We start from the raw sequence: 15074 nt of genomic DNA on the forward strand, positions 1-15074 counted from the left end.
GCTACCTGTTATGACTGAGGTGGAAAAACATTAAATCGACTGTATACAGTTCAGTCAGTGTGCCAATCCTAACCCACTTACAGTACGTGAACAAGGCTGCCAGATATATGTATAATTATATAACATATTATATAATATTTGACTTATTTTCACTGTGGTTGTTGATGAAGAAAAAGACAGCACTGAAGGAGGAGTCCAAGATCACAAAATTATACACTTTTGATAAACAATACGCACAATCTGGAATTAATTAACAATTGCAGTAAGATTCTTACATTTTTCTGCAAACAAAAATATTTAATACAACACATTGAACACACAAAATACAATTATTTGCTTGTTTTATGTTTTATGACTATATTGCCATTTACATCTCACTCAAAAGGAAAATATTAGTTACAAATGAAAACTGTCCTCAGTTTTTAGTGACAGGCTTAATCTCCGCTCAAAAACAAAACATGTAACATATTCTATGTTAGACGGCACTACTCAGAATTGCCAGTAAAAACTGAATTACCATAAACTAAATGATTGATCAAGAGAATTAAAGTGATACATCTATGTTTGTGTAGTTGTATTTGTCACCTCGTTTCTGGCATAAACACGATCTGGTCTTCATGAAGCAGAACCTAATTTCTGACAAACTGGTTAGGATAAGGTTAGGGTTGGGCATTAACTACTTACAGTTTAGGTTAACGATATATTTTAAAAAATATATATAAACCATAGGAAGTGAGGACATTTTTGTTTGGGTCTCACAATTTGAATTGGCTTTTTCAGGGTTAAGGTTTTTCTATGAGGAGTCATGGAAACCAAAACCTGGTCTTATCGAGGCAGAACCTCATTTGTGAGGAACTGGTTGAGTTTAAGGATAAGATTTGAATTGTAGTTAGGTTAAGGTCAGGTCAGGGTTAGGCATGACACTTTGTTTATGCTGTCCAAATGAATAGTGTGTGTGTGTGTGTGTATAGGCCGCACCTTATTTTGACCTTTACTCTGGTGTAAATACTGACTTTTCAAGATCAGAAATCCGAATTTTGATCAAAACCTGGTTGTTCTAAGGCAGGGTTCAGCAAGTACATGTGGTTGAGGGCCAATTTTTTTGTAAGCAATTGAATATTGGGCCAAAACATCGTATTCCATCAGGCAAAAGTGCCTTGAAACATTTTCAGTCAGAAACAAAGAAGATATTTATTGTGCATCATTTAAAGTTTAAAAATGATTTATATATTTGAGCCTAACGTATGCAAGTAGTTATTTTACTGTCCATGACAACAGCAGTGATTTATTTGTTCTTTTTTTTCTCAAAATAATAGCTCTGAACTCGACATGAAATCATTTTTTTGTGTGAAGATAAGCAAATAATTTAAAATCACATTCGTTAAATCATCTGCGGGGGACAGATACTGATGCTGTCAGGACAGTTTTGGCCCCAGAGCCACACATTGCTGACCACTGTTCTAAGGGGGTTTGGCACCAACTACAGCTGTGTGTGTGTCTGTGTGTGTTTGGGGGGGTGTTGACACTTTTGGCCACACCCCACACTCATGTCAGTCATGTGCTGAGTGACACCGCGCGCCATCAAAGCTAAATTGAAATCCACATTAAATAATTTTCTTCTTCACTTGAAAACAGGCGCTGTTGTTGTTCCACGGAGAGAGAGGGAGAGAGCGAGAGAGAGAGAGAGAGAGAGTCAGAGTCAGATCCCACCCGCCCATTACAGTCCCCAGCTCGACTCCCTCCACCCTATACGGCCTACGTGGACGCGCAGCGCGAGTGCACGCACGGTGCAGCCGATTGTAGTCGGTGAGAGAAGAAGGAGAGAGCGGTGCACAGAGAATCTGTGGGAGGAGGGCGACGTGACGGGAGCACTCAAAACAGCTGCTCCCAGCTGGACTACGACACACACACACACACACACAATCCTGGATCTTATGTGCGGCACGTTTGGAGGTTGGAGCAGACGGAAAGGTGGCGCGAACCCTTTTACGCACGACAGCGTTTTCCTGCGGTGAAACAGGGGCGACTTTTTTTTTTTTGGACAGGAGACGCGCGGCTCGCCTGCTCTACCTCGTCGCAGCGAGGAGGTTGACGGAGGAGCGGACTGAAGGCACCGTGGAGGAGGTAAGCTCTTACGCCCGTCAGGGAGCGCACACAGCCCGCGAGGTTCTGCTGTCAGTAACACGGAGTGGAGTGGGGAACGTCAAGCCTCCTCCTCCTCCTCCTCCTCTCGCGTTGGCCGCTGTCTTTTCTCACTGTCAGTGCATCAGCTGCAGCAGCCTCCTGCTCCCCTCACATTACACAGCACGGTTCTCCACGCACTGTCGTGATAGTGACGACAAGAGATGATCAGAGGAGCCTCCTCCAGCAGCTCTGCTGCTCCCTGCACTCCAGGCTCTCAGGCCCGTCACCTCCTCCAGCACCTCCTCCTCCTCCTCTGCTGCTGCTGCTGATAAATGTCACACTGTTTTCTTACATAATGCGTAAATGTGCAGTCACAGATGCTGCCTGGTGTAGGTATGCCAGACTCCACATGTGCTGTGCAGCAGCCTGTGTGTGTGACCTTGTATTTGTCGCCTCTTTAGGACATTTTCTGACACTAAACACTGACCTTGTCAGGACCAGTTGTCCTCAATTCTGAGGAGGAAGTGGTTAGGGTTTGAACTGTGGTTTGGTTAATGTTAGGATGAGGCGTTAGCTGGTTATGATCCAGGATAAGGCTTTGGTTAGGCTGTCCAAATGAATGGAGTGTTCTAGGAAGAATAGCTGCACATGCCTGTGTGTGTGTGTGTGTGTGTGAGAGAGCAATAATAATCAGAGCAGAGATCTAAATGTACTGTCACAATTAGTTGATTGTGCTGAATGTCTGTCAGTGGAATTATCAGGAGTGGAGAAAATCATTGGTGTGTCACATGCCACAACCTCTCATGATGCAAGTGTACGGGGAATATAAAGACATGACACATGATAGTACATGAGATGAAATGGCCTCGGGATTTAGCAGCAAAAATGACGACCCAGTCCAGTTATTTTGCCTCTTTTTTCTGTGTATTAGAGCCACAACTATTACTTCATTCATTCATTTGGTCAACAGGAAATGAATCAGCTTTTTCTGTCTGGGTACAGCCTCTCAAATGTGTCGACGTTATTCTTTTTTTGGGGGTTATATTTGCACTTGTTCTTTCAGTAAAAATTGGAGGAAATGTTTTTGGGTTCATTTATAATTGAAAATAATCATTAATCACAGCATTGTTGTGGATTGGATGTCAGTTGCGTTAAAGTGTGAACTGTAGTTTTAGACTCACTGACGTGTTAAAACAGGCCAGGCCAGACCAGACCAGACCATCAGTGCCCCTAAGGTCTCTGTCCACGAGAGGAGGTCCACCCTCTCCTTCCTCCTCCTCCTCCTCCTCCTCCTTTGGCTGTGAAGTGCTTATGTCAAGGAACAGCACAGAGTAAGCATGAGTGCATGTGACAAAGCTCTGCAGGCGTGTGCAGCTTTTTTGTGCTCCAGACTCGTCACAGGGCGACTTGAACACTTCTCACCTCTTTTCGCCACTCTGGAGTCGACTTGTCTGACTCCCCCCCCCGCTGCTGCTGCTGCTGCTGCTGCTGATGGTTCAGTCAGAATAAGTGTTCCAGTATTGCCGCGTCAACTTTGCTGACATTAACATTTCATTCAGCTTATTATGTAAGTGGCAAAGCCGTTGAGGGCATGACTGAAGACATTGCTCTGACAGCTCCAGCTGCCCAGAAATATCTTAGTTTAAAAACGTGACAACGAAGATGTCATGGCAGGGGGGGAAAAAAATCATTGACTGTAGGTGGGTTTTAAACATTAAAACAGTCATATCACATGCAAACCCGTGGTTTGGGAGACTGGAATAGCAGTCATTTTAAATAATTCATGTAGAATTAAAGCTTCTAATCCTGTTTTCCACACGTGTTTAACTCCTACTTACAGTGCAGCCGTTTTCCGTCTGTACCACCTCTCATGTTGTAACTGCTCTTGTACAGTATATGCTTTCCACTTTCCAAACACCTTGTGACAGGAATCAGCTGCTTGTGTAGTATTTATGAGCCCAGTGTGTGTCGAGGAGAGACAAGGCTGCATTCATCAAGCCTCTGCACTGAGATTTGATGGAGAAACCTGTCATTTAATGACTTTACTGGGTTTGTTTTTGAGTCAGTTTCACTGAGGCTGAGTTATGTTTTAGGTACTTTCATACCTCTGTCTGAAATGAGACTTAACCAGTATGTAGTTATCTGTTACACATGTAAACAAGATGAAAATGGGACTTTTTCTTTTTGTTTCTACAGTAAATTGCTTGGAACTTTACATTAACAGTATGGGAGAGGTTTGTTGTCACCTTTTGAAGTCGTGTTTTTAATTAATATTTTACAGTAAGGAATTACAGATTTCCCTGTGGAAGCGTGTATGACTTCTCCGTCTCCTACTGCTTTATCCTCCACATAGGCATGTCTCACAAATACTGTATAAAAACATAGTTCTCTAAATTATATTGTGCTCACTAATGTAATGTAAGTGTTAGGAGGTGGTCAAAGTGGGAATGGACCTAGGTTTGATTTCCCTGTGTTTGTCTGAAATGTTTCGTATTATGATTTTAAGAAATTGATTCATGCTGTACTATTTTTGCTTTTGGTGTAAAGGGGATTAATTGCCTCCTAATCTGTTTTTAGCAAATTAACATAAACATGCCTTCTCCGGGACAGATCTAAAACTGGAGGAGGGAATTAAATATTTCCAACCTAAAGATGTTTTACATAAGGATTATGGATTAATGACTGAATGAGAGAAGAAAGATGTTTTTTTTTCTTGACGGTATGATCTCATATCTGACCTTGTTTCATATAAGCTGATATCCAATGGTTTCCTCAAGATTTATTTCAATCTACAGGCTCTTGATGATGTTTATGATATGATATTAGATCATGGAGATGAGCTCATCATTAGACTTAGAGGGAGGAGCTTACGATCCCATCTACTGTAAACTAAGCTCTGAAAATCAATTGACTCCACAAGCGCACTGACCTGTATCTTCTGTCTTTGAACTGACGAGTTTGAGTGCAATGGTTTTCAGTGGTGTCTTCCACTTGAAGGTTGTGGGTTCAATTGCCAGCTCCGTGAGAGCCTACATGTCTGCGTTATCCTCACGTAACCTCATGTTACTCCTGACTGCAGCGTGTGAATGGGTATGAACGATGTGTGATGGAAAACGCGCGACACATAGATGCGCTGTGTAAAGGTGTGAGTAAATGGGTGTGAATGGTTAACATTGCAGTGTAAAGCAGCACTGGGGGCTCATTAAGACGGGGAAAAGCCACTTTCTAGACCATTTTGCTATAGCTGGAGCTACTGGATCCCATTGTCCACGCAGTGGGATCACGTTCAGACCTGCTGCTGCTGCTGCTGCTGCTGCAGCGCTTAAGGCTTCATGTAAGACAATACTTGGATGAGGTCAATGTTACACATACCATGTCAGTATGCTGCTATATGCATCTCTAACCAGGTGTATTTATAGAGCCTTTACTATGGTATATGTGTGTGTATGTGTGCGTCTTTGTCAATTCTTTAGAAGAGCGGACAGTAAAGTAGTCAGGTTTCCATTGTTGTCACTGTCCTTTGTCAGTAAGAGAATCCACCCGGGGTTAAAGTTTGACTACGATGTAACAAAAACACTGGTGGGTTTGCTTTAGGATGTGTCCTCTTCACACCTTATCTTGGCTGTTTTTTTATGTGGCATTACATGTATTTAAGAACAAGGGAAATAGTTTTCAGTTGGATCTTTTGTGCAGTGAGAGAAGTCTTATAGTGATTATTGAAAAACAGTCTGTCAGAGGAAGAAGAATCATGTTCTTTAATGTCAGTCTATGTTCGATTTACTTACTTACTTATTTAGTGTCATTTAATCTTTTTTTATTAAGGAACACAAAAGGCGACATATGCTCATATTTTTAGATAAAGGACAACTGTGATGCTCACTTACTCACTCATCTTCTACCGCTTTATCCTCCACATGAGGGTCGTGGGGGGGCGCTGTGCTGTGCCAATCTGTTCTATATTTTAGCACTAATTTTTCCTACAAGCAAGTACTGTGTGCATGTGTGTGCACAATATATCGGTGTCTGATACACTGCATTTTCTTCCTGTGATCCAAAAAAAAATGCAAAAGCACACATACGTTAGTCTAAACTGAATAACATATTCTTTCAATTTGTCCTGCTGCAGTAAATATGCACAGGAGGACCACATGTGGAACAGTCCACAGCTGAAAATGGTCCAAGCGCTGTTGTTTCCTCTTATTTGAGTTACTTTTGATGAAAAACAAGACTTTCCAGCTGTCCTGAAACACATTTATAAGAGAAACTATATACTCTATGAACTGTTTACTTCTGTAGGAACTTGTGGACCTGAGTCTCAAGGATTCATTGCATGCTAGAGACAAATGTTTTGAAAGGACACAATGGTGGCCAACAACAACAAAACTAGTCAGCAATACATGTTGAAAAACAAAAGGCTTTAAAAATTGATTTTTTGGTTTTTGTTAAAAAATATTTACTTCTCATGTAATTAGAAATCAGTGCTGTGTCCAGCTGCAGCTCTTTTGCAAGATGACTGTAGTAATGTGGTCTTCTCCTTGGTTCCTCTGAAGGTGACAGCTCTTGACTTGAGACACAGTTAGTAACTGTATAAACAGTCATTTTGTCACAAATACTACAGCCTTTTTGATATATAATGTATAAACGGTGATCTTTTGGGCTCCAACTGTTTACATTTTCACAGCAGCAACACAAGTTAGCCCCTCCTCCCCAGCTAATGACTACTAGCATGAAGCCTCTGATGTTTTTTTTGATTTTCCTTGCTTGGTTTGTGGCTATTTTTCTCAAGAAGACGTCAAGCTTGAGCATAGACTGCGGTTCTGACGCTGTTCTGTCGCCCAGTCAGCTGACCGTCGTGGGTCTTGCTCCACCCCTACCATACTGTACCATTACTCTGGTACCCCAAGGTAAGGGTACCGAGAAATGAAACAATTGAGGCTGGTTATTTTGGTAGCTATTATTCATAATGGAAACACAAAAAAATACGTACCATACCAAAACGAAACGTTCCATTCAGTGGAAACATGCCATAAATGTACTAACACCTGGTCCATGGCTGCCTGAATGCTGTCAAAATGTCTATATGCGTGGAACAGCCTTTCAGCGGCGGGCATGCTAACAGATTAGGCCAGTCACAGTAGCTAGCTTTAGCCGCAGTGGTGGCTCGTATAATTCTAAGCTCAAACTCAGCACTGCAGACCTCCAGGTTTAGTTTGTCAGAACTTAAACAGCAGTTATTTTGTAGGAATTGTACTTTTGTCGTAGAAGTGCTGATACTATAGCTTCAAGCTACTTCACACTGGTTTTTGTATGGCTTCATTAAACTAGCATTTCTTAGGTGTTATGTCCACCATTACCACAGTTTCTTATACCTCGCCCCCTGGCTGTGATTGGCTGGAGGATATAAACACACTGGCCAAACTGTTTAGCCCTGAAATGTCCAGAGGAACCTGGAAATATTGGCAGATCTGCAGATAGAAACATCACTACACACTATGAATGGATCCTTAAGGATGATTGACAGGGATTAGTTTTGGATTAACCTATTCTTTGTTTTTACAAAAAATGCTGCATACAATTTTCAAAGCTCGAGCTCCCAATAAACACACATTGGTCCACACATGCACATTCACACAGCTGCACTGAAAAAAACCAACAACCCACATCTGTAGAGGATTATACACTTTCTGAATATCAACATTCCCTTGGATCGTTCAGTGGAAACGTGACCGCTGACACACTTCTGCTGTTTTATGCTGCTAGCTGGTGCCGCCGGCTGACCTCTGTGACTTTCACTTGACGTGAAGAATAAAAATGATTTGTCACACAGCGTTGGTGCTCGGTGTTAAACAGTTGACGTTTCATCGTTCTGTTTTGTGATCATTCAGAGAAACCTTGCCCAAAGCCTGCGAGATATCCTTCCGCTCTCTCGTGTAGCAATGCGACAATATTAAAATCAGTTTTACCTCCTCAGTGAACTTCAGAGCATTCGCTGCTGTACATATGTGACACTGGTGCTGATTGTTAGCGCGATAGCCGTGGCGCTGTCGATTCCAGTGTGTTTTGTGTCTGCATGGGGCGCTGCTGCTGCTGTTTGTTATTCTTTCAGCCGCTCAAAGCCATGCCCACATTATCGCTCCTCACATCTTTTTGTATCATTCGCTTTAACCGCATACTATGGCTGTCACAGCTTTAGGCATAAACACTATTTAAAGAGTGTTCTCCTTGTGCAAACAAACGCGTCTTTGGTCGCTGACGTCGGTTTGACACAGAAGTGGAGCACTTGATTGTATTTCTTGCAGCAGGCTGCAGCCGGTGACTGCATGAACCCGTCCCCCTGGTGCTGCCTTGGGCAAAGAGCGGCGTCTCTTTACTCACTTACTTGCACGGTTGGCCTGGTAACACACGGGGAGAGAGAGTTTGACAGGGAGCAGGGAGGATTAGGAGGAGTGTAGGTTAATTTATGTGAAAGGAATCCCTCTACACGGAGCAGTGGACAAGTCAAGCCCTCTCCCTCTCTCCCTCTGCAAATTAGAACTGTGCCTCCAGCTTTTATATGACATGACCCTGGTAACTTCTCTCTGTATGCGATATAGGGAGAACATTTCCAATACCACAAAAAAATATAAGTCACCACTAAGTTGTCTGACATAGTGTTGGGCTACTCTGAGGCGTAATTTGCATACACGCTTATCATATCCTTAGCCTTTCCCTGATCGTTTGCCTCATATGCAAAATACTTCAAATACGTTATTGTTTTTGACGAGTCCTAGTTGTGGGTGTAGAATGGTGCTCAGCAAAGTTGTGATCACATGTATGCATACAAATTCTACATTTTCTGCTTCAAATGAACAGTTTTTTTCTGGGGGGGGAAAAAATTCCACAACCGCCTGACAATGTCCCGCAATGTCCACGATTTGTTATACATTCCATGACAATCAGTATTTCCTCCATTTTGATTAACGTTTAAAAAAAAAGAAAAGAAAAGAAAAAGCCAGTTCCTTTGTGGCATAGTAAACAATTCAGTGCTTCCTGTCTCCAGTAGGTTGGCGTTGGCTCTTGCCGAGCCCTTGCTTTCATTGCATCATAGTACATTTGCATACTGTATGCCTCCAGTCGTTCAGAGGTGGCAGTGTACTGTGTACTGTACATAGAAAGCTCAACATTTAAACACATCTGAAGATGTTATTGAGGACTAACCAGGACTTTGGACATGTCATGACCACCAGTTGCAATTTATATCTACAAAATTGAGATTATGCAAAATCTATTTGGACTGTATAAAAAGACAGTAACGGACAGTGGACGTGAACACAGTGTTTATGTGTTACATCAGCCTCCCGAGGGACTGCAGATGGAAATGAGTCTATGGCTACAATCTGGCAAATTTACATGAGAATGGCATGTGCACTGCCCCAATTTCTATCAATGAGTGAAATAAAAATAAAATGAATAAAAATAAATGTAGTTTATTAGGAGGGCTGCAAAGACGGGTGTCATTCACAGTGAGTTGCAGGTGTTTTTTTGTCATGAATTTTCACATTTACAGACGCGGATTCATTCGTTTTCATTCAGTATGTTTTAAGATAATGGAGTAAAAAGTGCAGCTAAGTGGGGGTTTGTGTAATACATCACTGTCACAATGTGTTCATTGTTTTTTGTGACAAAAGAACAAACGCTACAAACAACAACTGACGCCTAACATTTTGAATGCTTGAACTTGTCAGCAGCAGCAGCAGCAGCAGCAGCAGCAGCAGCACACGGTCGTCTGTTTGCACACCAGCCGCTGCGGAACATCTTCAGCGCTGCGTGGTGGAGATGTGTGTGCGGTCAGCTCATAATTGTAGTTCCAGTGCTTTCTCCTTGAGGCTTCTTTCAGTCCACACCAGCTCCTGAGGGAAGTATGCGCCTCTTCAGATAGTAATTGCTCCATCATGTTCCTCGGCGAGTTGTTAACCGTGCCTGTCAGCTATTTGGTGATGAGCAGATCTGCTGCATCTGAAAACAACACTGAAGAGATGTTGTTCACGTCACTTTCATCAGTCCTTTATGAAAAATCAGCTTTAATTTACACATTTTTCTCTTCTGTTCTTTTGTATCCAGTAGCAGTATTTAACAAGCATTGAAGCTGTGCTATGCTGATATATATACATTTATGGTTTTATAGGACATGCATAAGACCCCATGTGTAGCTATGAAAGGACTCTTAAGAGAAAAATGGAATTTCCCTATATGCAGGGTTATCTCCCTTGGCCCGTCGACTAGTGGGTGTTTTATTGTTCGGCAAGACCATCCACATGATGCATGTGACCTCTGTCCAAATATTACACCAGCAGTCATCTGCCCCGCTCAAGTGTCTTTGATCAGTTCTTTCACTCTCTGAAAGCCTTAAGGTCACCGTGTTACATCTGACCCTGTGGTCACATATAGTTTCCTTAGTAAAGGGGGTTTCCCTGCAGCAATCAACATCCTTTCACAGTAATTATTTTGTATAGCATCTTTGTAAGATGCTGTTTATTGTGTTGAGACCATGAGTTGAGCAGCTGATTGCAGCCAGAAGCCAAACCCCTTGGAATCTTCAGAAAACCAAGCTTAGGCCAGGGAAATACCTTCACCTTCCAAGTCTGCACGGGTCAGAGGTCAGCAAGAGTCCATGTGATGTACATTTTGTCATCCACCCATTTCCACCCTGGTCTACGTGGACCCTGCACAAGCGAACGCGAGCACCCCCCCCCCGGTTTGAATCCACGCAGCACCGTGTCCAGGTGTTGCCACACATGCTTGATGTTATGTGAGGAGGTCCATCTACCCATGTACAACTGAGCCTTCAAAGGTTACAAGGATAGGAAGTAGAGTACCCGAAGAAAACACACACACACACACACTACAGTGGCCTGTAATTTGTCTTCATTTGTGGGAAATCATGATGCAAAGAGAGACGGGTCCAGCTCAGCCAGCAACTCTCGCCAAACACGTGCCAGACTGCCTGTGAAAAGCGCCGGGGAGGGTTGCAAGAAAAACTCTCGCCCGCCTGCAATTAGTACTGTGTCATTTTGGGATTCATAATGTCACATGTCACTAATGTCTGTGGTTGAGGCGCGAAACATTTTTGACAGCGTGCCCACAAAGACAGGAGGCTGCGTTGTTCCGCGCTCGTGTCACTTCTCCCGAGAGCTGAGTTACTGTATTTATTAAGTGCTTGTCTCATATTTTGTTTGTAAGCAGCGCCTGGTCTGTGTAATCGCGGACTGGCTGCGGGGCTGGAAGCCGCGGCCAAAACACGCCCTTCTGAAGACGCGCTGGCAGCAGCAACGCACATGAGAGGAATCTAAAGGCAGTACATGTACAATATGACAGATGGGGGGGGAGACGAGCGTGTGACTTACTCTCTATCACTGCTTTGTTCCAGTGTGCTGTTGGCTGTGTGTGTGTGTGTGTGTGTGTGTGTGTGAGACAGAGAGGCAGCCGTGGCCAGAGACCAAACAAAGCAGTCTGTGACCAGATGACTTGGGTGTGGCTCGCTCAGTTTGATGAAGTCTGATCTCTCTCTGTGTTACTGAACTGTTCTTACCAGTGAAATCATGTCTGTGGCGTTGAGTACAGTTCATTTTTGGTTGATTCACAGGTGTTGTTTGATCAGACAGTCATTTTTGTCACCTCACCTTTTGTCTGACATGCAGCAAACACATTTAGTATTTATGTTCTTCTTAGAAACTTGACTACAGTCTTTTCCAGTTCTTCCAGTTAAAGACATTTAGAAAAATGTAATGTTTTGCTGCTTGTCAAATTTGACTTACGATACATTATAGTAAACACAATATCTTTTCAAACTTCACAAATTCAAAGGTTCATTGATTACGAAATGTGCCGTTTGTTGCAATATTAAATCAGTAGAACATATCAGATGTAGTACTGATACCTCTGCTATAAATATCTTGCTGGCGTTTTGTCCTCCTTTCTTCTTTTTGTTCTTGCTTTGCAGCACGTCTCATCTTTTCCTTCACTTTCTCCACGCTTCTCTTTTGCCTCAGTCTGGCCCGAGAAGCTTAGTCATGCTGCCAAGGTTGTCTGAAAGTTGCTCTGTCCTGCCGCTTGTCCTACTTTGGTATGCGACTCTAAACTGGGACGCCACAATATGGATATAGCAGGTAGGAGATGGTGATTCAACGGCACATTTTGTGAAAGACGTTGCGGGTTCACACTTGGCAGATGTCGCCCCTTGTCGTCGAGTCGTTATTGTGGCGTAAATTCTAGTCATGGTGGAGATTCTGTCCTGTAGCAAATCATTGGGATCACTGCATGAGATTTGTATGACTAAAATATAAATAGTTTTTCCTGTTATACTAGTTACAGTTCATTTTTGGTACTGACAAAAAAGACACCTGGTATTTATAGACTCAATCTAATGAATCAAAGTTAAGCAGTGGATTAATAATGACAAATGTTTGTTGTCGGATAATTAAAGTATCAGGCTAATCTCGGTATTCTGTGGGCTCCTCAAACATGATAGGACTTGCCATGCCAATTCTATTAATATTCACACAAACACAGAAGGCTGAATCACTGCCAAGCAGTTTGATGTTGACTTTATTACCGGAGATATTTAATGAGAACTTATTCTTGTTAGTTTAGTACAGGAATAAAAAATATAAAATAAAATAAAATAAAATATAAAAATAAGGACAATGTTACATTGTTAGTTTCCTGTTGGGCTTAAAAGCGTAAGCCCTTCTTACTGTTTTCCCTCTTGCATAGCTCCTCATTCATTCATTCACTCATTCATTCATTTAAGGTCTAAACATATACCTCTTCAACCTTGCCTGTCACGCAGCAGTTGCTATGGGAGCCAGACTCACTTTGTTGCTCTGTAATAAGCAGCAGTTAGAAGGAAACAATGAGGGTCAGCTGCTGATCAGCCTCACAAACGGGTTTTTACTCCACTCTTAACTCGGAGGCAGCAGCAGGTAAGACGTATTCTCCTTCTTTTTATTTTTAGTCACTAAAAGGAAAAGGATTATAGTTTTCTTTACGTTGTCCTTTGGAAATAAATAACATTTTCATTCATGCCAATGTTTTTTCTTTTGATCTGTAAGTGACGTCCGGCTGTAGAGCGTTCAATACAAGGTCATTTTCTTTGCATAAAGTTACCTGAAATAGCTGATGATTCAATGTGAATTTAAGATGAAATTGAGTGTTTGAAATGATTAGTGGGCCAATAGGGAATAAATTGGCCAATCTGTCAGTTAATCTTCATTAATATTTAAAATGGTGCGTCTTCTCGAATGTGTTTTCTTTGTTATCTGTGTGAGTTAATGTAGAATATTTTGGTTGTGGGTTTAATCGGTTGGTTGTCAACTTCGGACAACATGGAGGCATTTTTTCCCCACATTTTCTTTATCTATTCATTAAAGGAAATAATTGGTAAATTGATCTGATAAGAGCTGAACCCCCATGGAAATAAATAGAGACTTAACTATATCAGAACATAATAAAATAAAGACAACAAGCACAATTGTACACACGATATATATACATGGGCAGAAAAAGGGAAATAGCAAAACTGCTAATAATGTCACATACAGTCGACATGACGATGATAACTGAGATGCTACTGGAAGTCAGTCATCTGTACAGCTGTGTTTTTAATGAAAAGCTGTGTTTCCTCTGAAGGAGCAGACGCTCTGTGGTACAGTAAGGAGAGCTGAGCAGCAGCAGCAGTAGCAGCAGCAGCAGCAGTACTACAGTCTCATCTGGAACAATAATGAGAGCTGCTCATGTAAAACAAGATGCAGACGGAGAGCACTCATTGGCCGGGAATGAATGAAGGAAAGCGGGCAATTGGTTTGTGGTCTGTGAGCAGCTGCGATGTGGTTGGCTGTTGTCACGGCTCTGAAAAGTCTCGCCAGAGAAAGTGTGTGTACAAGTAGGGATGAGGGCGGATTGGTGACAGTGATAAGTGTGTCGCGTGAGTGTGTGCGTGTTTTATAGAGCTTAGGTCAAGGTGAGCGCTGCAGGGTTTCATTTAGTGAGAGTAGGGTGAGAAATCTGTCCCCCGTGGTGGTTACACGGGTGTGAACGAAGGATCAGAAGGAGGTTTGAGATTTTGATCCTCCGTAACAACGGCACAGACCTTTTTGTTTTTGCCTCGGCATAAAAAATAAAAGTGTGATGCTGTAAGCAACAAGTACGACACGAGCCTGATTCAATCTCGAGTCATCAGCTGCTACAGTGATATGAGGATCCGATGATGACGATGATGAAGTTCCAAGGCCAAAATTCAAACAAATGAATAACAATAGATATTTCACAAACCCTTGTTGTTACAGAGATCCAGAGACCCTGGATTTGTTCATTAGTGAAAGGAAATTTAAATCTCCCACCTCCTCACTCGCTGCCTGACTGACAGTTGATTAGGTGGTCGAGACTCGAGACGGAGCAGCTGCTGCCTGAGAGAAAACAATCAGTGAGTCGCTTACTGGCCTCTAAGTGGATTTGGTGGCTGGATGGAGAGAAAGAGAGGGGGGAGGGGAGGCGGTGCCTGCGCGACATGTCTATATCTCCTCATGGACTCTGTGTGTGTGTGTGTGTGTGTGGGATTAGATGGGCCTTTTGTTTTCAAGATTTGCGTGTGTGTGTGTGTGTGTGTGTGTGTGTGTGCTTGTAGCTCTTACCTCTGTTTAGACCTTTTCTGGCATAAACTCTGACCTTATCAGGATCAGTAGTCCTTATGGAGACCAAGATCTGGTCCTAATGCGGCAGAGCCTTGTTTCTGAGGAACTGGTTAAGTGTAGGGCTAAGACAGTTTTAATGGTAATCAGGTTAAGGACAGAATTGGGTATTAACTGGTTAAGGTTAAGGTTAGGTGCTTAGGTGCTAATGCTTTGGTTAGGAAGTGAATGCTTGCCAGCAATGTACTGGACGTGTGTGTAAATGAAACATTCATGATACACATT

General features: G+C 42.5%; 1 protein-coding gene across 7 annotated transcripts in view; it reads left to right on the plus strand.

Moving 5' to 3' along the window:
• The first annotated feature begins 1781 nt into the window (after positions 1-1781).
• LOC122775378 (unconventional myosin-IXAa-like) overlaps positions 1782-15074 on the plus strand; it is a 120650-nt gene continuing 107357 nt past the window's right edge. For 6 of the 7 annotated variants that reach the window (XM_044035211.1, XM_044035214.1, XM_044035217.1 and 3 more), the window contains exon 1: positions 1782-2124. The gene's annotated coding sequence lies outside the window, so the exon portion shown is untranslated. The remainder of the gene's footprint in view (positions 2125-15074) is intronic. The other variant, XM_044035218.1, reaches the window with a different exon arrangement.

Source organism: Solea senegalensis, linkage group LG10 (assembly GCF_019176455.1).
Source record: "Solea senegalensis isolate Sse05_10M linkage group LG10, IFAPA_SoseM_1, whole genome shotgun sequence".
Lineage (NCBI taxonomy): Eukaryota > Metazoa > Chordata > Actinopteri > Pleuronectiformes > Soleidae > Solea > Solea senegalensis.